Here is a 26,144-nt window from a genome sequence, read left to right as displayed (position 1 = left end):
CGAGCTTCCGCAGGTCTCGAAACGCGCGCCAAGATCGGAAGTGAACAGCAACGTGGATTGGTGGCCTAATATCGCCTTCGTGTCTGTTCATTTCTACATGTTTCGCTGTTCCAGAAGCACTGTTCACCGACACTCAATCACAATCGCTTCCGTGGCACCGGATTCACAGGAGGTTCCGGAGGAATCGGCTCGAAGGACCAAAAAATGTGCGCGACGGAAAGATGGATAGGACGTGGTCGGAAGCCGAGACCGAGAAAATAGACACAACACTCGACACACGCGTAACGTTCACAAAAAAATATATTTATATAAACTATTAACAAAAAATTACAATTAATATACCGCACCGAATTTACCGAGAGAATTAGCCGAGTTGTAAATTACTAAGTGTCCGCAAGCAAACGGTAATGAATTAGACAAAGACAAGCAATCTTTATCGTATGAACACACTTTATTCGCGATGAGCAATCGGAAAAGCGCCGCGGTCGCGAGAGAGGAGGCTTATACGCCTTGTAATTCTAGAATATTCGAGTACATTTGCTGTCGTTCTATTGTGATATAAGGGTGAAGGAACGTTTACTGTAATTATTTACTTGTTTTTCTCTCCTCTCGCGCGACAGCGGTGTTTACAATTTAGACTGTTTTAAGCGCTTATTTTCGAAGGCGCGGGTAGTATCCGTATACTCTCGCGGCCGAGCGCTAATTAAATATAATTTAAAATACGCATGTTAGACCACGATATTAATTAATAAATTATATGCATGCCTGCATGAGGCATGATCGAGATGCATGAATATTTTAACGCTTTCTTGTCCGCGGGTTATTACCGTTCGAATCTCGAACACTGCTCGTTCAAGTAGTTTGTTACAATCCTGGCGTTGTGTGGTCAAGCACCGTCTTGTTGAAAGAACATTTTATTTCTTTCAAATAGTGGCACTTCTTCTAAAAATCGGGCAAGATTTTCTTTCAAAAGTTCCGCGATACCATAGGGTACGCCTATTTAGCAGGCTAGAGTCTCGTTCGTTATCGGAATTAACCAGACAAATCGCTCCACCAACTAAGAAACGGCCATGCACCACCACCCACCGAATCAAGAAAGAGCTATCAATCTGTCAATCCTTCCGGTGTCTGGGCCTGGTGAGGTTTCCCGTGTTGAGTCAAATTAAGCCGCAGGCTCCACTCCTGGTGGTGCCCTTCCGTCAATTCCTTTAAGTTTCAGCTTTTGCAACCATATTTCCCCCGGAACCCAAAAGCTTTGGTTTCCCGGAAGCTGCCCGCCGAGTCATCGGAGGAACTTCGGCGGATCGCTAGCTGGCATCGTTTATGGTTAGAACTAGGGCGGTATCTGATCGCCTTCGAACCTCTAACTTTCGTTCTTGATTAATGAAAACATTTTTGGCAAATGCTTTCGCTTCTGTCCGTCTTGCGACGATCCAAGAATTTCACCTCTAACGTCGCAATACGAATGCCCCCATCTGTCCCTATTAATCATTACCTCGGGGTTCCGAAAACCAACAAAATAGAACCGAGGTCCTATTCCATTATTCCATGCACGCAGTATTCAGGCGAAGGTAGCCTGCTTTAAGCACTCTAATTTGTTCAAAGTAAACGTACCGGCCCGACTCGACGCTCAGTAAAGAGCACCGCGACGGGATATTAGTTGGGCCGCCCCTCGCGAGGCTAAGCCCACCGGTAGGACGTCCCACATCACGCCAGTTTAAACACCGCGAGCGGTGAACCGACGGTGTGCGACACAGATTCAACTACGAGCTTTTTAACCGCAACAACTTTAATATACGCTATTGGAGCTGGAATTACCGCGGCTGCTGGCACCAGACTTGCCCTCCAATGGATCCTCGTTAAAGGATTTAAAGTGTACTCATTCGATTACGGGGCCTCGGATGAGTCCCGTATCGTTATTTTTCGTCACTACCTCCCCGTGCCGGGAGTGGGTAATTTGCGCGCCTGCTGCCTTCCTTGGATGTGGTAGCCGTTTCTCAGGCTCCCTCTCCGGAATCGAACCCTGATTCCCCGTTACCCGTTACAACCATGGTAGGCGCAGAACCTACCATCGACAGTTGATAAGGCAGACATTTGAAAGATGCGTCGCCGGTGCTAGGACCGTGCGATCAGCACAAAGTTATTCAGAGTCACCAAAATAACGGTGGACGAACGGCGAGCCGCCCGCCACCGATTGGTTTTGATCTAATAAAAGCGTCCCTTCCATCACTGGTCGGGACTCTGTTTTGCATGTATTAGCTCTAGAATTACCACAGTTATCCAAGTAAATGTGGGTACAATCTAATGAACCATAACTGATTTAATGAGCCATTCGCGGTTTCACCTTAATCCGGCATGCACTGAGACATGCATGGCTTAATCTTTGAGACAAGCATATGACTACTGGCAGGATCAACCAGGGAGCTTCGTGTTCGGTTACTCGCAAGGGAGTAACTCGCGAGCGAGGCCGAAGACTCGTCGCTAGCTCTTTTTCGCGCGCGCGCGCGTTCGATGCCGAAACACCGACGCGCGCGCGACCTCGCTCGTATGTGCCATTTTATTTGCCGCCGGTCTTGCTCAGCCGGTCGGCGACACTCTACTGTGTTTAACGCTATTATGTAAAGCGTACGAGAGAACGACGGAGGCGAGAGTAAACCCCCGACGCCGCCGCCTCTCCCCCCCCCCCCCCCCCCCCCCCCCCCCCCCCCCCCCCCCCCCCCCCCCCCCCCCCCCCCCCCCCCCCCCCCCCCCCCCCCCCCCCCCCCCCCCCCCCCCCCCCCCCCCCCCCCCCCCCCCCCCCCCCCCCCCCCCCCCCCCCCCCCCCCCCCCCCCCCCCCCCCCCCCCCCCCCCCCCCCCCCCCCCCCCCCCCCCCCCCCCCCCCCCCCCCCCCCCCCCCCCCCCCCCCCCCCCCCCCCCCCCCCCCCCCCCCCCCCCCCCCCCCCCCCCCCCCCCCCCCCCGGCGCCGCAACGAGGAGAGCTACGTAAAAACGTTTCGGACGAAAGTTACTTACTATTCGGCGCTCGCTCGACATGAGGGCGCTGTCCGATTACTAACTCGAAACGTGTCTCAAACCCACGTGTCGGAGACATATATTTCGAATTATTACGGATGATACGCAACACGCAAGCTGCGGTGACCGCGGAAAAACCCCGGCGGCACGCGCCGCCCGTGCCCCAACTCCCGATCGCGGCGTGTTGCTTTCGTTGGCGGGCGACACCTCCGGCGGCACGCGCCGCTTGTACCCCAAGTCCGATCGCGGCGTGTTGCATTCGTTGGCAGGCGACACCTCCGGCGGCACGCGCCGCCCGTACCCCAAGTCCGATCGCGGCGTGTTGCTTTTGTTGGCGGGCGACACCTCCGGCCGCACAAGCCGCTTTTTTCAAGTTCGCTCGCGGCGTGTTGCTTTCGCCGGACGAGCGACAAATTCTTCCAAGTTCGCTCGCGGCGTGTTGCTTTCGCCGGGCGAGCGAGAAATTCTTCCAAGTCCGTTCGCGGCGTGTTGCTTTTCGCCGGCGAGCGAGAAATTCTTCCAAGTCCGTTTGCGGCGTGTTGCTTTCGCCGGCGAGCGAGAAATTTTTCCAAGTCCGTTCGCGGCGTGTTGCTTTCGCCGGCGAGCAAGAAATTTTTCCAAGTCCGTTCGCGGCGTGTTGCTTTCGCCGGCGAGCGAGAAATTTTTCCAAGTCCGTTCGCGGCGTGTTGCTTTTCGCCGTCGAACGTGTGGAGTCTTCGTCTAACCGACAAGACGAAATCCCCAAGCCGAGGGCTGAGTCTCAACAGATCGACAGCGTGGTAACTGCTCTACCGAGTACAACATCCCGCCAGGTACCTAAGTCGTCTACAGACGATTCCGAGTCTCGACATCGAACTTGCGAAACCCATGATCGACCGTTAGACGCCGTGCCGTCGTAGCGGTGAGATCCCGGCGACGGGCGATGGCGCCGTACGGCAAACCCGGGCTCGTGCGACGACCGGCCCGAGTACCGGCCGCCTAGTAGTGTCACATTGTTTTGACACATTGCGCCTTTTGACTCACGAGACTCCTAGAGATATCATTGCCACCTTCGACTGGAGAGGATACGGCTTTAGAGGCGTTCAGGCATAATCCCACGGATGGTAGCTTCGCACCACCGGCCGCTCGACCGAGTGCGTGAACCAAATGTCCGAACCTGCGGTTCCTCTCGTACTGAGCAGGATTACTATCGCAATGACTAGTCATCAGTAGGGTAAAACTAACCTGTTTCACGACGGTCTAAACCCCTCACGTTCCCTGTTGGCGGGTGAACAATCCGACGCTTGGCGAATTCTGCTTTCGCAATGATAGGAAGAGCCAACATCGAAGGATCAAAAAAGCGACGTCGCTATGAACGCTTGGCCGCCACAAGCCAGTTATCCCTGTGGTAACTTTTCTGACACCTGAAAACTCTTCAAGCCAATAGGATCGATAGGCCGTGCTTTCGCAGTCTCTATGCGTACTGAACATCGAGATCAAGCCAGCTTTTGCCCTTTTGCTCTACGCGAGGTTTCTGTCCTCGCTGAGCTGGCCTTAGGACACCTGCGTTATTCTTTGACAGATGTACCGCCCCAGTCAAACTCCCCGCCTGGCAGTGTCCTCGAATCGGATCACGCGGGAGTATTAAAGGCGATCGGCCGAGGCCTCACGCCACTCTGACACGCTTGGCTCTAGAACACAGTGACCGCCGGGGCGCGAAGCCCTCGGGGCACGCGCTCCGCCTAACCGAGTAAGTAAGGAAACGATGAAAGTAGTGGTATTTCACCGGCGATGTTGCCATCTCCCACTTATGCTACACCTCTCATGTCTCCTTACAGTGCCAGACTAGAGTCAAGCTCAGCAGGATCTTCTTTCCCCGCTAATTTTTCCAAGCCCGTTCCCTTGGCAGTGGTTTCGCTAGACAGTAATAGGGACATTTATTATTTATTATTTGTTGCACCCTTCATTTCGCGGCTCCCAATGTTATATCATATCCGCTTGTTTTATCTAATGCTTAATTGTATTCATCTAACTCGTTCACATAATGTGATCGTATATGTTCAAGTGGTTATGTATAAGTTTATTTCTTTATAAAATTTATTAAGTTCATTATTGGCTTCTTAGCCGTCAGTAATTCGTACTAACGTTTCCATCCCCGCCACGTGGAGGCGAGCCATTCTACTCAGCGAAACCATTTCCATATTTCATATGTTTTTTCAATAAAAACAACAAATTCTTTGTAACTTTCTTTCGTTTTTAATAAGTCTTTCCATATCAGAAAGACATTCATTTCTCAATTCCCTAATTCGTTCGTTTCTTAAATGTTCATATTTTATACAAGAGAAGATAATATGATATACTGTCTCCTCATCTATCGCAATAGGGACAGGATGGTGTTGAACTTCACCCCAATCTGAATAGTCTATCGTTTGTAGAACCGTGACTAGATAGTATGGAGAACATCTTCTGATTTGGAACGAACCAGGGATTTTTTCCCACGAATGTCACATTGGGAATGTAGGTATATGTAATACGGTCCTTGAGCGAATTTTTCCATCTGTGTTGTTACGTTTCTTCTAACTTTTTAACAACTTGGGACTTTAATGTTTTTATGTACTCCTTTGTTCTTTCTTCAAAAGTCGTTTTTATTTCCATGTTATCATAAATAAAATTTTATTTCTCTTAATATTATAAGATGCAGCGTCTTTAACAGCTTGCAAGTCAATAGATAAAGTACCAGTCAGAGTTTGTAGTGCTTCAGTTGATGTTGTTCTGCAGATATTATTAGTTGCTAATATAACAAGCGCTGGGCAGCGTCCAATTGCCTTCTAGCGTAGAGTGAGTGGCTCTTAGATACCCACGCCCCCCACAGCAATAGCATAATTGGCAGTTAAAAGAGATTTATATAACAGTTTTAAACTCGCTTTCCTTATTCTCCATCTACTTCTATATGACTCTTTTAATTTTAGCGATCTTATACTTTTTCCTGACTTTCCTCTCTAGTATATCTTACTATGCAGGCAAACCAAAACGATAGCTTTTCATCCATGTATCTCCGAGATACTTTATTTCTGTACAAAATTTATCTTTTTTTGCCCTAAGAAGACTCTGGGCTTCCTTTCAGCATTCCAAATTCCCTTTAATAACACAGCCTTGTTTATTTTCCTATATTTGTAACCCGCTATCCGTACTCCATTCATTATCTGTTTTATTTCCTTCTGCGCTCATTCCTCTAATGTTTCCTGGATTTTCCTGGCACTAGGATTAGATATCATCCGCATATGCTATGTATTCAGATCTCGTTTCAGCTTCAGTTTTTGTTCCACTAATAATTGGTCCATAACTATGTTCCATGCGTGGGCCCAAAAATGGAACCCTGAGGACACCCCTTACTCAGGAGCTTGGATACCCCCAATTCACTCTTCCGGCTTGCCATTACCTCTCGATTCGAGAAGTAATCCATGAACACCTCAAACAACTTCCTTGTGAGTGCACACTCCTAATCCTGTCCAAAATCCCAATCCAAGAAGATTGTCGAATGCTCTACTTATATCGACAAATATGCCCATTACGTACTTTGTTTCGGCCGATTTCACGCTGCTGACCGCTTGCATATTGCGTCCTCCGTTGATCGTCCTTTTGAAGCCATTTTGATTGTGGGGAGCACATTTCTAAAACTTTCGAAAATACTTTGAAACGTTGTACCATGATTCTTTCGTCATTTCCCCAAAACAACTGACACAGTGAGATTGGCCCTGTACGATTTAGGATGCTCGGACCTTTTCAGGGCTTTTGAGCAGCAGTTTATAACCCGCCGGTTTCCTTGTTTTGGGAAAAAGCTGTTTTTATCAAACAGTGTGAAGGGGGGAGTTAAAGTGCGTTTGGTGCTGCCTTCCAACTATTTTTAAATTTCCGCTGTTATTTTATCCGGACCAGGAACTTTTGTCTCTTTGTTTTTTTAATTTGGATTTCATCATTTCGTCCATTTTATTTCCCTGTTTTCCATTTGTAGTTAAGTATTCGCATATCTTCTTTATTTTTTGTGAATCCTCTGTTCGTACTTTCCTTTCCATCCGGCATTAAGGTTTCCAAAAGTCCTTCGCCGATGAAGTCCAATCAGTGTAAAAATCGCTACCAAATTTTTTTAATCGTACTTAGGATATTACTATTTTAATCTTCCCATAAATTAGATTGTATTATGCAGTCCCCAAGGGTTTCGTTAGGGTTCCGGTTCACAAAAATTTTTTTCCACGGTCCTTTTTCCTTTTCCAATCTCTCCTTGTAGTCCTTCTTAGTCTGCAGAAATTATATCAAAAAATGTTCATACGCCTTTTCATATTAAGTTTACCTGTCCCCTTTTACAGCTTCTACGATTTGCCGCCAATCTTTTCCCCCTTTAGTTGGTCAGTTGTTCGCTTACACGGTACTGTTTTCCTAGAAGAGGTCTTCTCTACTATTTTTGCTACTGCTATAAATCAATCTTTTATTAAATAGTTTAAACGGCGTTTTTGGAAATTTGTATTGGATTTCTTTTACAAAAGGTCCATTGAGTTTCTTTTTTAAAACATCGCCAAAACTGATCCCAATTGCCCTTCTTAAGTTAAGAGTTGTCCTGTGTTTACCTGTTTTTGGTTTTTCTGAATTTTTAGGGTTTTTATGTTCACAAAGTATTATAAAATTTATGGTCTGGGGAAAGGGTCATTTTTCGGGAAGGGCCTTCCAAAACATTAATATCCTTAAAGGGCTCCATATTTACCACAGTCAAGTCTATATTGGCCTCTCATATTATAGTAGAGAAAACGTTGGTGTTTGTTTCCAGGCTGATTTCAAAAGTATACATTTTTTTTTATTTGGAAAACCCCGAGTAATTGCTTTCGCGTCGTTCTCTTTGCGTACCAAGTTGGGGTGAGATTGGAAATCCAAATTTAAAGATTTAGTCGTGGTTTGAAAAGTTTCATTATAGTCTCCCCAAATTATTAATAAAATAGTTTAGCTCATGGAAAAGTGACACAATAAACTGATACCAAATATTAAGTTTTACTTCATTATGTATATATGTGCGGGAAGGTTTTGTTCGTCCGGGAAAACTGTTCGATTTTGTGACAGTTATTTCCTGATTATATACAAACTATAGCAGCTTTTTATCGGTCACCTTATTACTTTGAACAATCTTGCACCAGTGGGAAACGCAGCCTTTGACTTGTCCTTGGAATAGGTTTTGGTTCTTGTATCAGACCCACATCAAAGGGCCCTTTTTTCCTCTACTTTTTAAACTTAATTCGGATGATGCGTCTGCAAAAAGGCAACATTATTGAAAGAATTTTATCATTAGGTATAATCTATTTTATTCTTTACGTTTAGTTACTCTTAGATACTCCCGGGGATCTCTTGTTTACTTACAGTATGTGTGTGTCTTTCCTTTTAGCTTTGGACAAAATTTGCGCAGAATGCAATTTCTCTCTCTCTCTGAGCCCCCCCCCCCTTTGGGGGCTTATATGGCCGCCCCACCAGTGCCACAAATGGGGGTCTTTTCCTTGCGTGTTTAACACTGTGGCATTAAACCTAGACAACGGAAGCACCTAGTCAAGGCTAAGGAATCATTAACCTTGTATGATCTCCAGTCAATATATAGTCGTTCTTGCACCAAGAGTTTTTCTTATCGATCCTGTCCACAGTCTTTACCCAGTGATAGTATTTATGGTTTTAACCAAAGTGTGGTATCTGGGATTTTAACCCTGTTTTATTTCAGTGCTTGGCGATTCCAAGTTTTCAAATTAGACCAAAGTGCCTTAAACTGCTCCTTTGTGACCGACTTTTCTAACGTTCATAGTAATCTCATCCATTCGACTCTCTACCCTCCCCTGCCCTACTCAAACACCCCCTCTTACCTCCCGAATGCATTCCCCTCCCCCAACCCCTTCCTCCTACCATTTCTCCTTCACAATCCCAACCCGCATGTCCTCTCCACTTCCTAGCCGTACCAAGCCCATTCTCAATCCCCCCATTGCTCCCCTCCCCATGCCGATCCCCTTCCATGGCCCCTCCATCACGTTATTTATTTTTATTCCCCTATCTGCATCATCTTCCCCCCCATACTCAGTGTCGAGAGCCCCCCAAACGCCACCCATTAATCCCGCCCAATCCCCACATCTCACGACAACACTCCAACATACAACGCCTCCAACATCTAACCCTCCCACCCCCTACGCACGATTCCTTTCTCATCTACCGCCCCCCACTAAATCACCCTCACGTCAACCTTGACCTCCTCGCACCCTCAATTCCCCCTATGTACCTCTTTTTCCCCACTAATACTCGATCTACACACCACCCCCCCCCAAACCCATATCACCGATTTCTCTCCAGTTAAGCTTTTTACACCCCCTTCAACTTTTCCTCTACATCCCCCCTCTCTGATTTCTCTCACCTACACCCCCGCAACCACACAATGCCCCTTTCCTCTACCAACAACTCATCTCCTCCCACCTACTATACCACCCATACATTTCTCATCAACTTCTCCGATCTCAACTCTCTAGTAAATCAACCTACACACCACCGACTCTCTCAAACTTCTACTCAGACTTAAGCCAGCCACCCACAACGATCCTACTCTAATGAGCCAAACGCACACCTCCATTACTCCCTCCCCTTTCCTCTCCGCTCTCACCCGTTTACCTCCACACTTCAGTACACCCCCCACGCACACTCCTACTACCTCCCCCCCCCATCAAATCCTACCACACCCCCCACCTTGAGCCCCATTCTCATCTTAATCACTTACACGCCCTCAATCTCTTACACCCGCGTTCTTCCCCTCTACACATCTCACCTCACGCCCCCCTTTCTCCTGACCCCAAGACCCATCCAACCCTAATCCCTAAGCATATAGGACTCCCTCGTCGCCTTAACCCCGAGTCCCCACCGCTACACCTCCATCCCCCCCTATCCCCCCCCCTCGCCTTTCTTCCCACCCCCAACACCCCCCTACCACACTCACCAAGGTACCACCCCTTCCCACCTCCACCTTACCGTCCCTCACTCATTCACCTTCATTTCACTTTCCAAACACTTTAACCCTGTCACATGCCCCCTATGCTTATCTGCCAGCACAAAACCTCCCTCTCTACGTTATATATGATCACCCACCTCACGAGCCAGCTATATATCACCCACCTCTAGCCCCCCAAAATACACCCCCCATCCCCCTTCCTATTACCGCCGATTGTGCCTTCTACCTCCTCCTCATTTGCCCGACCTAAACGACCACTCCAAGACATCCTATAACTACTCGTCAACCTTGTCCGCATTGTTTTTATGACCCACTCATATTCACCAGACTTACACCCCCACTACCACAACACGGCTTCCTACTGACCACCCTCTTCCCCACCACCCCGTGACTCCTCCTTCCACAGCTTATTCTTTTAACTCCGGACCACTTTTAACTCCCCTACCCCCTCAACCTAGCTCTACCTCTTCGATTGTGTAGCTCAAATTTGCTTACTTTACTTCCCTTTTCCCACTCATCCCACCACCACTATCTTCTCACTACCCTAGCACTAGACGATCACATCCTGATTATACACTCCAAGCTCACTCCTATTCTACGTCATAGTTTCATTGTCACTATCTTCCGCACTTGCCGAAGCCGTCCCTTCTTAGTCTCAATTAGATCCCTGTTTACTCACCGTACTCCCACCCCCACGCTGACTCCAATGTTTTAGCTCTTCCCATCACCTACTACAAACTTCACCCCCGTCTTACCTCCTCCCTACCTTTCTACACTTAGTATGCTACCCTACCCTCATCACTTCATCTCCATACCGTCCCACCCACATTCCTCTCCCCCTCATCCCCCCCGGTGTCCGTTATATCCCATCCGGCAAACCCCCATCTGTCATTCCTCACCCCAAACACCCTATCCAACCATCGATATGTCCTACACGTACAACCCTGTGCCTTTCTTTCTATTCCGGCACAATCAATGTCACCCTTTCGTCCTTCTGCACGACTCCCATCATCTCACCCCATCAGACCCCCCCTCTACCATCGTGCTCTCTTTCCCTCTCGACCCCTATTCTCCCCTTTCTTTTCATACGGGCCGTTTTCTTAGGCGCTCTGTTCAGCCCGAGTCATTGTCCGTCTATGATGTGGATCTTTTTAATTCGTTTCCACTTCCGTTTCCACTTAGAATGCCTCGTCTCCCACCTTTCTCATTCTGTTAATCCTTATTTCTTTTAATTAAACGGATTCATTTCTTGGTAAGTTTTTCGTTGACATCCTAAAATCGTTTTTTAAATTGTCTTTTATTTAAAGGCTTAACAATCATAACCGAAGAATTAGTCTTGGAATCGCTTTTTAGTGTAGTACGTTGGATAATTTCTTTTTTTCTGTTCAGATGCTGCTGTTCGGACATGGAGGTGAACGCCACTTGAACATAGACATCGAACTGCTTAGAATTTTTTCGATGCCAGGTGGTAAGTACACTTTAATTTTTCTCCCCAAAACGATTACTCTCTGTAATTTCCTTCCTTCTATCGCACCCACTAGCCAATATGAACTAATTTGTATTGTTATTCTTATTGATTTTCTTGTTTTCATTAAAGCGAAACTATTCTAGAGCTACTCTTAGATCTCACTTCTTCTAGCGTAACTTCCTTGTCGTCCTTTTCAACTTTCGGTGAGCCTTTTTTTTTTGTTCCAGTTTCTCTGACTTTCCACCCCCCTATTCGCAACTGCTTTTTTGAACAGGTTCAGGAAAAATAAATACATCATTATCACTCAGTTCTCTGGTTATTTGGAAACATGGGGCGTTTTGTCGTTTTTTTTTCAGCGGAGAGTGTATGCTCCTCACCTGGTTTAAAGCCAAAGCGCCTAAAGCAAGGCCTATTTATTCTCCGTTTTATTTTTCGCCGATGGGGGGGATGGTTGTGATATGGGAATCAGACTCCCTAATCTTGAACGGGTCCTGTTATTGATCTCGGGTTTGGGTTTCACGTCAACTTTGGTTTGAATGTATGTTTAAGTTTTTTCTTTTTCTCATTGTATCCCACGAGTATGTAGAACAAGTATCAAGTGATCAGAGACTCCATGATATCACAAGCCTAGCTACTTCGGGGGGTCGGCAGGTACACCAGGAGGGTACGTTTGCGAACCCGCATGTCACGGTCTTCGTGGCCAAGCAGCCATCCGGGCCCACGTTGCCTTAAAACTTGGCTTACGACGTTTGGTGCATTCTTAGTCTGTCCTCTCTTCCAAACTCATCCGGCAAGGGGACCCTTACCAGGGGCATAGGCCCCGCCGGCTAGCCGTAAATGTCTTGTATTCACAATGGAAACTTTTTTTAAGTATTCAGTAAAAATTTTAATTGATGCTGATTCTTTACTCTAATATTTTTTATTTTTTTTAAATTTAAAACAAAAAAAAATAAATCTGGTGTTGTTTTTTTTCTAAGATTTTTTGCAAAAATTTTTGTCTTTTTTAATGTTTTTTTGCTTTTAAAACCAAAAAATGGTTCAAAAAAATTATTGCCTCCCGTTTTTGCGTTTTTATTTGTTGTAACTGCTCAACAAACTCGACCAGTTCCAAACCACAACTGCCCCTTTGGTCTGTACTGAAAAAAAATTTTTTTCACATTCCCTCGGACTTAATCACGAGGGCCCTTTATGTTACAGTTCCTGAAACAGCTCTTTGCAACCCCCTAAAACTTGTTTCCTGACTTTCAATTGGGGAATGTTTACAAAAATAAAGCAGGCCCTTTTGGGTTCAGCTCAGTTTAAAAATCCCTGGGTTCTTTGTTACGATTCCTGTCAAGCTTTCCCGCCCGCCACAAGGTCTTCTGGCCTTCAAATTTGCTCGTTGAAAAAGGAATATCTGGTGTCTAAAGATGGCCCATTTTTTTTGGGGGCTATAAAACCCTAGTTGTTTTTTACGGTTGAACGATGAAAAAAACTTCGAAAGGAAAAAAACAAAATAAAGAGGCTAATGTTTTTACGCGATAGCAGAATCTTCCAAGAAAGAGGTTTTGTGAAAGCTTAAAAATCCATGGGAAAAAAAATTAAATGTTGAAGAAGAAAAGGGATAAACTATCAAACAACCATTGGAAAAAAGTTCTGGAAAAAGGGACTAAACCTCTTCAAATTTAAGAGTAAGTTCTTGTGTTTTCGTTATAAATTTTATTATGATATTTTGATTAAACATTTCTTATAGTTCAGTCGATTGGTTTTCCATTTTTATTTTGTCATTACAAATTTGTTATTAAGTAGTTGTATTTTTTTAGTTAACAATCGTAAAAGAAAATATGGGTCTTTCGTGGGAATGAAAAAAAACTATTTGGAAAAAGTCACAGTGGGTCCCTCTTTTGTACTGGCCCCCTGGAATGGTTTCTCGAAAAAATTTTTCAAAAAGTGGTCGTCCTTGGTTCGGAGTTCATCTCCTTAAAATGTTTTTTTAAATTAAATTTTTAGTATATTTCTCTATTTGTATGAAAAATAGGCGTATATGACAATAAAAGACTGATGTATGGATAAATTTTTAACAAAATTGTTTTATTTGTTGTCTTACATATTACATAAGAATTTATTTTATAAAATTTAATATCAAACTTTAATAATTTTTAATTAAAATGAGCTGAATAGAAGATATATAATCGTAATATTCATAATTATTAATAAATGAAATATATTTGTGTAATCGTTATGGTTATAATCGTTATAATCTTGAAACTATAATTGTACATTGTTTCCTAATTTTTATAACTAAAAAAAACATAAATATTTGAAAGCACTTTGATAGTTTTGTACATTAAATACATATCATACATATTTTTAATTGAACGACACAGATTGATACAATGCAGTATGTGATATGTCGACGTTGACAACGACACGATATCGATATTTAAAAAAATAATAAACATAATATTTAAATATTAATATTAGAACATAATATTTAAACAAATTTATTTGGATACTCTTATTCAAATCATCGTTGAAACAGTTGTCTACATAATTCGTCTCTGAGATCGCGACCATGTCGATCATCATCCGGATCTTCATTTCTATCTGCTGCTGGGACATTATGTAACAATACCTGCGCATTTATATCAGCATGGTTGTCGACTTCAGGTTCTTCATGTGTTTCAAATCATCCAAGTCAGCCAATTGTGAAGAACGCAGCAAGCGAAGATGAATTTGACGATAAATTGCATATTCCCAACTTGAGGAAATATAAACTGTCTGAAACGTTGTTTCAGTATTCCAAAATCCAGGCTCAACTGAAAATTCTGCATTGGACTGTGTATAACGATTAAAAATTTCTTTGGGCCTGTGTCAGAATGTCCATTATCCCGATATGGAGTAAGTAATTGAGAATGCATGGATATGGCAGCATCTCCAAGAAGTATGCTTTCCATCTAAAATAAGAAGGCGATGTATATTTAAAATTAACAGCTAAGGCTAAGGCTTGCTTTTTTGATATTCATTCTGCTAGTTGAAAAATCTATATTTATTTATGTACTACAGATTTATAATCTGGCAGTAAATATCAAAACGTAGCCTATGAAAACATTTACAGTGAAGTATATATTTTAATCATAAATCTTACAGATATGGCAATGCATAACTTTAATTTAAAATTGGGGGGGCCCCCCCGTGCCCTCCGATACGAAAACAAAAAAATAGGAAATTTTCCCCGTTATATCAAAAAAATTTCTACGTTTTTAAAAAAAATTAAATAAAAAAAAAAAAATTTTGATTAAAAACAAAAAAAATTTTATGAATGTAAAAATTTTTCATACTTCCAAAAAATTTTGGCAAATTTTGGGTTTTAGGGACCACCCCCTTTTAGGTACGAAATAGAACCCCCCCCGGGGAATCCGACGGGATGTTTAAAGGCGCGTAAAGGGGGGGGGTTACCCCGGAAAACCGGCGGGTTTCGCCCAAAGTTTTGGGCACGCGTGTTCCCCCGGTAAACCCCCAAACCGGGTGGGGGAGGGTACACAGTGGCGCGAGCGCGAATTAGCCAAATTTTGTGCGGGGGTGGGGGTTTTTTGGGGGGACCGGCGTGTAGGGCCGCAACATAAATTTTTTTTTGAAAAAGGGGGGGCCAAGGAGTGTTTTAAAATTAGGGAGTTTAGCGTATCTGAAGGTTGCTTTTTTTTAAAGGGGGCCCCCAAAAAACCCCGTAAAAAAAGTTTTTCCCCTTTTGGGTAAGGAGAAGGAAGTAAGGACTTTTTTTGAGAGAAAGAGTTTTTTTAGGCGAGCTTGTGTCAGCAAATAGTTGGTTAAACCCTTTCCCCCCAAAAAAAATTATGAGCGGGGGAAAAGTCTGGCCCGGAGGGCATGCGGGTGCGAGGGAGGGGCATCGAAATTTTTTTTGTCGGGTACGAGCTTTTTCAAAAGTTATATCAGTTTTTTTGACGTTTTTTTCGGCCCTTTTTGGGGTTTTCTGATAAAGCCCATCTAAAATTTTTTTCAGGCCCTTTTTGGGTATGAAAACGCCCTCTGAGGGGTTTGTTTAGAACCCTTTTTGGGGAACTGATCACGTCACTGCTTTTTGTTTAGGACCCTTTATGGAAATGATAAAGAAAAAATTTTTACGTTTTTTAAAGGTTTTTTTGGGAAAATGATCACGCAAACCATTCTGACGTTTTTTTTTAGGATCCTTAGGGTTTTTGATACGCATTTCTGAGGTTTTTTTTTGGAGGAAAGGATTTTAAATAAAAATTTATTTTTTTTTGTGGAAAAAGCCTTTTTCTTTTGTTCAAAAGCTTTTCCCCATTTTTCCATACGTGAAGTTTTTTTCAGTGCATCCCTTTCGTTTTTCAATGTCTCCAACGGGAGTAGCGTTAAGGGGGAAATTAAATCTAGGGTAGGGAAAAAGAGTTTTTGTTTTTTTTTTAAAAAAAGGGGAAACAAATGGGTTTTGCAACGATTGTTAAAACGTAAACCCCAAGGGTTTTACCCCAAAAAAGAATAGTTTTAACAAACGAATTGCCATAGGACCAAAATTTTTAAACCCCCCCTTTTTGGGTTTAAACTTTAGGAAAAATATTGATTGTTTTGACAAAATAAAAAGGGGAAAAATCTGCCCCCAAAAAAATTTTAAATTTTTTCCCCCTTAAATTTTTTGTATTTTGCTTTTCAAATACCTTTGGAATAAATATAAAATTTAATAATTTTGAATCGTAAGGGCCCAAGAAACCCCCAATGTCCACCCCCCAAAATCACTTTTCAGTATTTGAAAAATGCTTTTTCTTTTAAAATTCAGGGGAAAAAAACGATGGGGAAAATTTTTTTCAAATAAGGTCGAGGTGCATAACCCAAAATTGTCCCGGAGCGCATGGAAAAAGTTATCATTTTTTCCCCTCAACCTTCTTTGAAACCCAAAAAAATTCTTTTTTTTTTTTGCCATAAGGGGAAATTGTGACATGATGATCCTTTTTCATTTTTTTGGGGGCGTTTTTTTTTTTAAGGGGAAAACGGGTTTGGGGAGTTTAGTGAAAGGGATCAAAAGATTTTTTAATTAAAACCCCTAGGCGGCAAAAAAGGGCTGGAATTAAGAAAAAAATGCAAAAAAGCGAAAAATTTTTAAATTTTTGGATTTTTAATAGACCCAAAACAAAAAACCTTTTTCAATTTTATAGGCCCCAGGGGGCAAGAAAAAAATTTCCCGCTATTACAGAGGGAAAAACGATAATAGCAAAAAATTTTTGTTTGGAACAAAAAAGGGCCCCCAAAAAAATTAATTTTTGAAATTTATGCGGCGAGGGAAAGGGCCCAAAATTCAGCGTTTGCAGGGGGTTTTCCCTATTCAGCGTTTAGGGACCTTTTATACCCCCCCTGGCACCCGGGGTTTAAATTTTTTTTTTTATTTTTCCGGATTGTAAAATAAAAAAGTTCGAAAAGCCCCGGTCGACGAGGTTCTCTGGGAGGCCGACATTTTTGGTTTCCGGACCTCTCCGAAATCACCCCGGTGACGAGCGTTCTCGGGGCAGGCCGAGGTCCTCGGTCCCCGGATCCTTCCAAAAAAACACCCCGGGCCGACGGGGTTTCTCGGGGGGGCCGAGCGTCCTCGGTACCGGGCCCTTCCAAAAAAGCACCCGGTGACGAGCTTTCTCGTCGGGAGGCCGGCATTCTCGGTTCCGGACCCTTTCCCGAACATCACCCCGGTCGACGAGGTCCGTCGGGCGGGCCCGAGCGCCCTGGGTCACCGGACCCTCCCCGAAATACCCCCCCCGAGAGCGTTTGTGGGGAAGGCCGAGTTTCCTCGGTCCCGGGATCCCCGAGACCCACCGACATCTGGCGGAGCTCCCTTTGGGGCCCCCAAATCCAAAGGCGGTTTCGGTGTCCCCCTTTTCGGGGGCGTCGTATCCACGCCGCTTTGGGAAAATTTTCGTCCGCCGCGTTATCATTTGAAAAAACTTATTTATATAAGTCGGTCGCGTCCGATGTTTTGGTCGGTCGCGTTATTTTGAAAACCCTTTTATTTAAAAGTCGTGCCCGGTCCGTATGATTTGGTGCTTTTCGTCCGGCGTTACTTTTGTAAACCTAGTTTAAGTGTTTTGGGCCCCCGATGATTTGGTGCGTTTCGTCGTCGCGTTATTTTGAAAACCCTTATTTATAAGTCGTGCCCGCCCCGTTGTTTTGGTCGCTTTTCGTCCGTCGCTTATTATTTGAAAACCTTATTATAAGTCGTGCCGCGCCCTTTTGATTTGGTCGCGTTTCGTCCTTTGCATTACTGTTCCTTTAGTTATAAACGTGTCCGCGCCCGTATAAGTTGGTCGCGGTCCGACTTCCTGCGATTTTCTCGTAGCGAGACTGATAAAAACCCCACTCTTGCAGGGCGGCTTCAATAAATCTGTTTTACCAAAACGATTGCCGTGGTTTTGCAAACCCTGAGTTCCCCCCCCCTTTCCCGAATCCTGGCACCGACGAGCCGATCCGTGGCGTCGGGAAAGGAGCCCCGTTACAGGCGCCAAACAGGGACTTGACTCGACCTTTGGGACCCGGTTTTCGAATCATATTGGGGTGGATTTCCCACCTAGACAAAGAGAAAGCCGCCGTTTTTCTGGGAACCGCGACCTCGACCGGAAGGGAGTTTAGTCGACCCCGTTGCGCTTTCAGAAACCACGGATGGCCCCCCACCCGAACTGGAGCGTCCGTAACACCCCAAGTCCCCAGCCGCGAAGACGTTATCGGAGTGCAGGGGAAAACCCCAAAAAACCCCCCCCCGAAACCCCCGCCCCGGCAAAGGGCCCTTAAAACCAGATACGCAAGTGGGGCTCCATTTCGAGGTAAAGACCCCCTCGGTTCCTCGAGATCTAGGGGAAATCAGTGGGGCCTTTGGGTCTGGAAGACCCATCTCTTAATCGGGCTAGCCGAGTGAAAAAGGCGAGGCCCCCCTGTGGGGGGAAAAACGAGAAAGGGTCCCCCGGGACCGATTCCGAAAAGATTTCTCGCCCAAACCTGTCGCCCGGGTTAAGCGACAATTGCGGCGAGAAAAAAAGGCCGGCGAAAAAAAGCCAGGGGGGCTTTTACCAAACGCCCCCGCCGTGCAAACATGATGCGTCGGCGGCGGTTACACCCGCAGGGACCAGCTCGAACAGGTACGAAAACGTGACCCAGAGCCCCAGTTAACATTCGGTTAGACAACTGAAAACCGTTCCAAAATATGTACCCGCGCCGCTGAGTGGGAGGAGATCCCCCGTCGCCGTCAAGAAAACGTGCGGGGGTCTCAGTCTCCCAGGCAAACCTGTTGCACCACTTGACCGCTCGAACTGTGGGCGTGCAAGCAGCGAGGACACACCCGACCGATTGCGCCCCCCAGCACGAAAGTTCTTTTCACAGTGCGGGAAGGATGGCTTTCTAACAGGGACCCACCCCCGGGGGGGGAAAAGGAGCGGGTCGGAACCGAGGGGGGGCCCCCGCCCGACCGGTCCAGTTAGAGTCCCGCCACGGCCGCACCTTTGTCGGATCCCCCGATCACCCCGGGGCGTTTTCTCGACTCCGGAGGAGGTGTCCTCATAAACGCCCCCATGGCCGACGCCTGTCCAAACACGGGCCCCCGATCCAGCCACCCGAAAAAAACCGGTCAACTGGCCGACGGCCCAGGGATCCCCCCTCGGCTCAGTCCGACTCGCCCCCGGAGGGCCCCTCGCTTTTTCGAAACCGTTTCCAGGTTTTGGTAACCTTAGCAGCGGGGGGTTATGGGGGTCGCCCTTGTGGGCTCGATTAGCCCACCTGCCCCCTCCGCCCCGATCCCCCAAAGAGACGCCCCAATTTTTTGGCAACATCCACGGCCCCGTTTATCACCCGGGATCTCTCCACTTTCCCCCCGAAGAGGACCAGGCTTCCGGGCAGTTTCTGGACCCCGAGTTTGGGTTATTAACCCGTGGGGGGACCCCCGCCCGCGCCAAACCCCGGATCAGACTACGACCGGGGCCCGATAAAAAAAGCGGATCGCCCCGGAATCCAGCCATGCAACCCGTCATCGTTTAGCGAGGTCAAAAAGATCGGACGGGGGGGGGTGTGGCCCCCGGCAGTGCCTGGAGTTCCCCGGGGTCCTCGTAAAAAAGAAAGAGGGGGGCCACCGGTTTGCGGGGACTACCCAAAGAACCAAGTTTGATAAGGACCCCTCCCCCCGCGTACCCGCTAGCTCGAAAAGCCCCGGGGGGCCGTATCTATCTACATGGATTTGAAAGAGGATTTTGGCAGGTGCCATATGGGCCCGCCCCCCCGCCACCGTTTTTCCGACCCCGGGCGAGGACTCTATAAAAATTTAGAGTCATGCCCTTTGGGGCACTCAGCCCGGCCGTTCCAGGGTTGGGCGGTCCTGGGCCCCAAATTGGAGCCCAATGTTTTGGTCTATCCGACGAATATCGTGGTCAGCCCTTTATTGGGTTTCATAGGGAAACCCCTGGCCGGAAGTCTTCAGACGGTACGACAAGCGCCCCTCCCCCCAACCCACGAAGTGCCATTTCTTTTCAGTCGCCTCAAATAGGGAAAGGGGGACAAAAGGGTTTTCAAAACTGACCCAGATAAGGTCAGGGGCGTGGCCGCTGGACAGCACCTCCATTCCGTCAAGGCCCCAAATTTCCCTTGGAGTCGCTCCTGGTCCGTCGTTTTGTACAGATTTTCCGCCACCCCCGCACCATGACACGCCTGACCCTAAAAGGGACGCTTTATTGGGGAAAGGGGGAAGAAAAAAGGCTTCGAGAGTGAAGGGCACTCACCACCGCGCCGGTTTCTGGCCGCCCCACTTACCCCGACCTTTTCCCCCTCCGCCGACCCCAGCGTTTTGTGGGCTCGGGCTTACTCACCAAGAACTGCCCGAAGGCGAACGGTCTTGCCACCCCAGTCGCACCCAAATAACGCGAAAAAAAAGAAATACAGCGCTACAAAATTGGAGTGCCTGGCGGTGGTTTGGGGAACCCCGAATGCGGGGACTATCTAGAGGGCTATATTTTCACGGTCGTCCCCGATACCAGCGTTTCCGAGGTTGAAGGGGTTGGAGGCTCCCCCGGCCCCTAGGGAGTGGGGGGTTCGAGCTCCAGAGTACGATTACGAGTTTTAAATATAGAAAAGGAAAAACTAAAACATCGTAGCGACGTCTTTCCCGTAAACCCGAGGCCTGGTCCCCCAGACGCCCCAAGTGTGGGGGTTTGCTTATCCAGGTGCCCCCCCCATCGGATCCATCAAAACCCCTATTTCCACCGCCTCCATCTTTCCCTTTCCATCCCCGTGGGGCAATGGAAAATGCGTCCGAGGCCCCCACGCGCGGGGGAAAATACGCCGGCTACATGACGACCCGACCGCCGGGGCATTTGGAATCAAAAGACATCGCAGGGGGCCCCCTTTTATTGGCCAGGAAGTTTTCCCCGAGTCAGTACGTCCGGGCGCCGGAACTGGCCAACCCTAAAGCCGCACAAACCTGCCAGCCGGGAAACTTGGGCCACCAAAGTCCGATCCGTGGCAACAAGTTCGATTGGAAACCCGGGGGACCCTTGCCCCGGTTTTGACCAGGGGGCATACCTGGTGCTAACCATGGGACCCGGTTTTCAAAAGTGGGTGGAGATGACACCTCTCCGCCAGCCACCCCGCCAACGTCAAACGGAAGTCGCGGGCGCCTAAATTCGCCATGGTTGCCCCCAACCATTTTCTCTGATAAGGGACTCAGTTGCGTCGCCCAGCCGAAGGTTGTTAAGATCCTTCGGGGTCAAAACCCAGACCGCTCCCCCCTACGCCCACAGTGAACCCCGGGCGAGGGGCCCAAACCCACCAAAAAACTATGGTGGGCAAACGTGGGGGGCCGGCCCCGCGGGGGAGCACATCCCCCAGCTCCAGTTTTCTTTCAATACCCCGCGGCAAGAAACCCGGGTATACCGGCCTTCCCGAATGGCCCGGGAGCTACAGTCGCCGTACCCCCACGACGAGTCCGGGGAACCCAAAAGCCCCCCCCGGGGGCAGTCCGACGCCCCCCTCGAAGACGCCACGAAAACGCAGGTCAACCCGGCTCGCGCGTTCAACACCAGCACGAAATTACGACTTGCGCAGGCGTGATGGCTCCCAAAAATTTGGGGCGGGGGTGGAAGAAGGAAACCCGCTATCGAACAAAAAGCTGGGCCTTAATGCCAAATGGCATCAAGATTTTGGTGGCCCGAGACGGTGGCCGCTATCTCCCCCCTATCATGGACTGAAGGACGACCGAGGTCGGTGCACCGAATTCCACGTCCGAGATTTGAAGCCAGCCTCAGAAACCCCCGCCGCGGACGAACCCTAGGCGGCACCTTCATGGTCCCCGCTTTCGTTTCGGGGCGTCCGGCCGAACACGAGAGCGGCATCGAGGGTCCGCGCTTTTTCGTAACGTTTTTCGAGCTCCCGACCCAGCCCGAGGCGGCATCGCGGTCCGGTTTTTTCGCTACCCGGCGTGATTTTCCCCACCCCAGAAAAGAGGCGGCACTCTTTTGGTCCGCGCTTTTTTTTTTGGTGGTGCCGGCCGAAAACCGAGAGCGGCCCTCTCCCCGGGCCCGTATATCCGGAGGGTATAAAAACGGGTGCTTCAGCCCCCCAGTTATCCTTTCCACGATGGGGAAGCCCCAAAAACTGCCAGCCAAAGGGAAAACCCAACGCCGTTCCCGGGCGAAACAATCCGTCCGTTCCGGACGAAACAATCCCTCCGTTTCGGACGAAACAAACCCCTCCGTCTCCGGGCGAACCAAAAAGGCCGGTGCCCCGGGGGGGGGGGCCCCCCATCCAAAGGGCCCCGTTTGGGAAAAACGGGCCGGAAAAAGGGTTTCTGCGACCTTTTGCCCCCCCGAGCCACCGTCGACACCACGGGTCCTTCGGACCGCCAGCCCCCGCCCTCACACCTGCCCCCGCCACCAAGCCAAACGACACCCACCCAAAGCACGCCGCCCAGCCGACCACCATCACGACCGACACCCCGATCAGACCCCCGGGGGCCGATCGACCACGGTCCACCGGACCCTCCCCCGCCGTGCCCCCGACCATGCGCAACAAAACCCGGCGCCCCCCCAGCGGGGGCCAACCGCCCCCGTCAGGTTACCTGGAGAACGGAAGAAGGTCGACGTTCCGTTTTTTCGCCCCCACCATTCCCCGGCGAATAAAAATGGCACCCGGACGGCCCCTGGATATCCGGGGCAAACGGCCCTGGTCAGCCCCCGGATGATCCGCCGAAACCCCACCCCCCCCCTAAAAAGGGAGGGTGGGGTGGGCGACCCCTTTTTCGTCACTAGAAGCCGCGCAAGCACGAGGCCGACCGTCCGCCCGCGCCCCTTTAAAAGGCCCCTGTCGGGGCCACCACCCCATCGAACACGTGGGAATTTGCCTTTTTGCCCCCCCCGACCCGGCCGCCCCACCCAAGCTGTTGGAGGGGGCTGACCGCGGGATTTAAAAGCGGTGCGCCGGGGAGAGAAACCCGTCCCGCCGGTCCTTGAGCGTACTCAAGGACCACTCCTCACCTCCTAAACCTCCCGGGCGACGAGGTTCTCGTCGGTAAGCCCAGCGCCCCGGTCACCCGGGTCCTCTCCCAACAGCACCCCCGGGCGACGAGCGTTTCGCGGGCAGGCCGAGCATTCGGTCTCCGGGGTCCTCGCCCCCAACATCACCCCGGCCGACGAGGTTTTGCGGGGCAGGCCCAGGGCCCGGGGCACCCGGGTCCCCTCCGAAAAAAACCCCGGGGAGAGCGTTCTGTGGGTAGGCGAGCGTCTCGGGACCGGTCCTTCCCCAACAGCACCCGGTCGCGGGTTCTCGTCGGGCAGGCCGAGATTTCGGTCTCCGGATCCCCTCCGAACCCCCCCCGGGCGACGGGTTTGTCGGGCAGGCCGAGCGTCCCCGGTCACGGATCCCTCCGAACATCACCCCCCCGACGAGCGTTTTGCGGGTAGGCCCAGCGTCCTCGGTCAGGGTCCCCGAACAGACCCGGGAGAGCGTTCTGTCGGGGAGGCCCAGAAATTTCGGTTTTCGGATCCTTCCCAAAATCACCCCCGGCGACGAGGTTTCGTTGGGCAGGCCGAGCTCCTCGGTCACCGGATCCTTCCGAACATCACCCGGCCGACACGTTTTCGTCGGGGGGAAGGGCCCAGTTTCCCGGGGCCGGTCCTCCCAGAGCCACCCACATTTGGGAGCTGCCCCTTTTCAGGGCGCCCAACCAAGGCGGTTTTTCGGAGTCGCCTTTTCGGGCGTGTACCCGCCGCGTTGGGTTTTTTTTTGGGGCCGCGTTTTCATTTTTAAACCTTTGTTTATAAGTCGTTCCGGCCCCTATGATTTTTGGTCGCGTCGCGTTATTTTTTGTAAAATTTGTTATAATCTGCCGGTTAGTTTGGTTGGTTTTCGTTCGTGGTTTGGGAAAAATTTGTTTAAACTGTTAAAGGGGATGTTTGCGCGTTTGTCCGTGCGTTATTATTTTTAAAAAATAGTTTTAAGTCGTCCCGCCCGTATGATTTGGTCGCGTTTGTCCGTCGCGTTATTATTGTAAACCTTGTTATAAGGTGCCCGGTCCTTGATTTGGTCGCGTTTTGTCCGTTGCATTTCTTTTATTCTTAGTTATAAATTTTGGGCCCCGGGCCGTATAAGTTGGGGCGGGGGCCCCCTTTCCTGCGATTCTCCCCGTAGGTTAATAGATTAAAAAAGCCCACTCTTTCAGGGCGGCTTCAATAAATCTGTTTTTCCGAACGTTTGGGTGGTTTTGGAACTGAGTCTCCCCCCCCCCTCTGCCCCAAACTGGCCCGACGAGCCCATCCGTGGCGTCGGGGAAAGGAGCCCCGTTACAAATACATTTTAAATTTTTTTAAAAACATTGCAAAAATTCAAAAATTTTACATAATTAAACAAACTTCAGAAATGCATTTAAAAAGAAATGAAATACTTGTTCATTTTTTTTTGTATAGTATTGGAATTCCGAATCACATTGACAGTCAAAAAAGTATTTTTATTTTTATTGTAAATAAATCATCATTGGGAGTAGACCTAAAATTTCTTAAAATTTAAAAAATTAATCGAAAATTTTAAGGAAATCTAATTTTTTTTTTAAATAGAAAATTTTTTTTTTTTTAATTATGATCTTCACTATATATTTGATTCATAAATTTTCCTAAAAATTTTTTTGCACAAATGATGAATACCAACGAAGTTTTAAATGCCTTCTTTGTTTTCCTTTAAAAATAAACAACTTTTGCTGAAATTTTCCTTTTTTTACTTTCGAGATATTTAAAATAAGTACAAAATTACTATAAATAGGGGATTTTTGTACCAAAAAGATTATAAATACAGGTTTTTTTACAGATTAAAAAGAATTTTTAAAAGGGATTGATTTTGATAAAAAACTTTTTACGACATTTAAATAAACTTGTTTTTAAAAATGAAGACGAAAAAAAAGTTTAAAAAAAACACCTAGGATTGAAGAAAGACGATGTGCTTTTTTTTTGACCTTTCAGAGATCTTGAAAATTCCCGTTAACGTAACCCATAAAATGAAAAAATACAGCAATGTTTTAAATTTTTTATTTAGATTCAAATGATACATTTTAGTATTGTTTTTATTAATTTATAATGTTACAATTTAAAATTTATCATAGTTTATTAAAAAATTTTTAAATGAAAAATCTCAATTGATAATATTTAAACATTCCAAAGTTTCGTTTTAGGTTTTTTTACAAAAATAATGTAAATAAATATTTATGTAACTTTTTGATAATCGCTTAATAATTTGGAAAATGGCAATCACGTATACTTTAAATTGTGTTATTTTTTATAAATAAAATTTTTAGAGAGAAAAATTTGAAAAATATTTTAAAAACTAATTTGAATACGGTTTAAAAATTTTATTAAATGGTCTTTTTTTAAAATTTATTATTTAAAATTTAGAATGAAAATTTGTTTTATTTTTATTTATTTAAATTTTTTTTTTTTTTATATTTAAAAGATTCATTTTTCTTTTTCCCTTTTTTTAAAATTTAAAAATTTATTAATATTTGTTTTTAAAATTTAAAAAAAAAATGTAATGTACACCAGCAATACTTTTCAAATATTATTTTTTTGTGTTGGGAAAAGTTTCATATAATATCTGGGTTTCAAAAATATATTGTTAATAAAAAAGTTTTGTTGAATCAAGCAATTTAAATTTTGGGAAAAAAATATAATTTTAAAAATTAAAAATTTCAAACAGAATAAATTTCACATATTTAATTTTTTATATTTATCGCACATATTCATATTTATGAGAAATTGTTATTTTATAAAAAAAAATGTGGTGAAATTAAAATTTTCTATGCAAACAAATAATAAGGAATATAAAGATTTTAAAATAATTATTTCAAATTGTTGGTGGGAAAAATTACGTGCAACAAATATACAAATTTTGTTATTAAAAATTTTTTTTTTTGTAAAATATATGATTTTTTAGAAAACTTGAAAATATTAAATTTATTTCTTAATAAAAAAAAATTTAAAAAATTTAAATAAAAGGAAAAAAAAAACATTTACGTGTTTTGATATGGGTTATTAACCCCTAGCGTGTAATTAAATATTTAGGCTAAGCTTTTTGTGATTAAAAACTCTTTGATTGTTAAAGCAAAATTTAAATTCCCAATCAAAACATCACATACCAAGCTCGCTAAAATTAAAGAATAGG

At 46.4% G+C, this 26,144-nt stretch overlaps 2 pseudogenes; both read right to left on the bottom strand.

Moving 5' to 3' along the window:
* Positions 1-1,240: 1,240 nt before the first annotated feature.
* Positions 1,241-2,420, bottom strand: LOC146721935 (small subunit ribosomal RNA; annotated as a pseudogene).
* A 1,324-nt stretch (positions 2,421-3,744) lies between these two features.
* LOC146721934 (large subunit ribosomal RNA) lies at positions 3,745-5,670 on the bottom strand (annotated as a pseudogene).
* Between the last annotated feature and the right edge of the window lie 20,474 nt (positions 5,671-26,144).

This window comes from Nylanderia fulva, unplaced genomic scaffold (genome assembly GCF_048542155.1).
Source record: "Nylanderia fulva isolate GAGA-0341 unplaced genomic scaffold, ASM4854215v1 Scaffold397, whole genome shotgun sequence".
Lineage (NCBI taxonomy): Eukaryota > Metazoa > Arthropoda > Insecta > Hymenoptera > Formicidae > Nylanderia > Nylanderia fulva.
The sequence above is the reverse complement of the archived record's forward strand: the minus strand, read 5'-3'. Positions and strand labels throughout refer to the sequence as shown.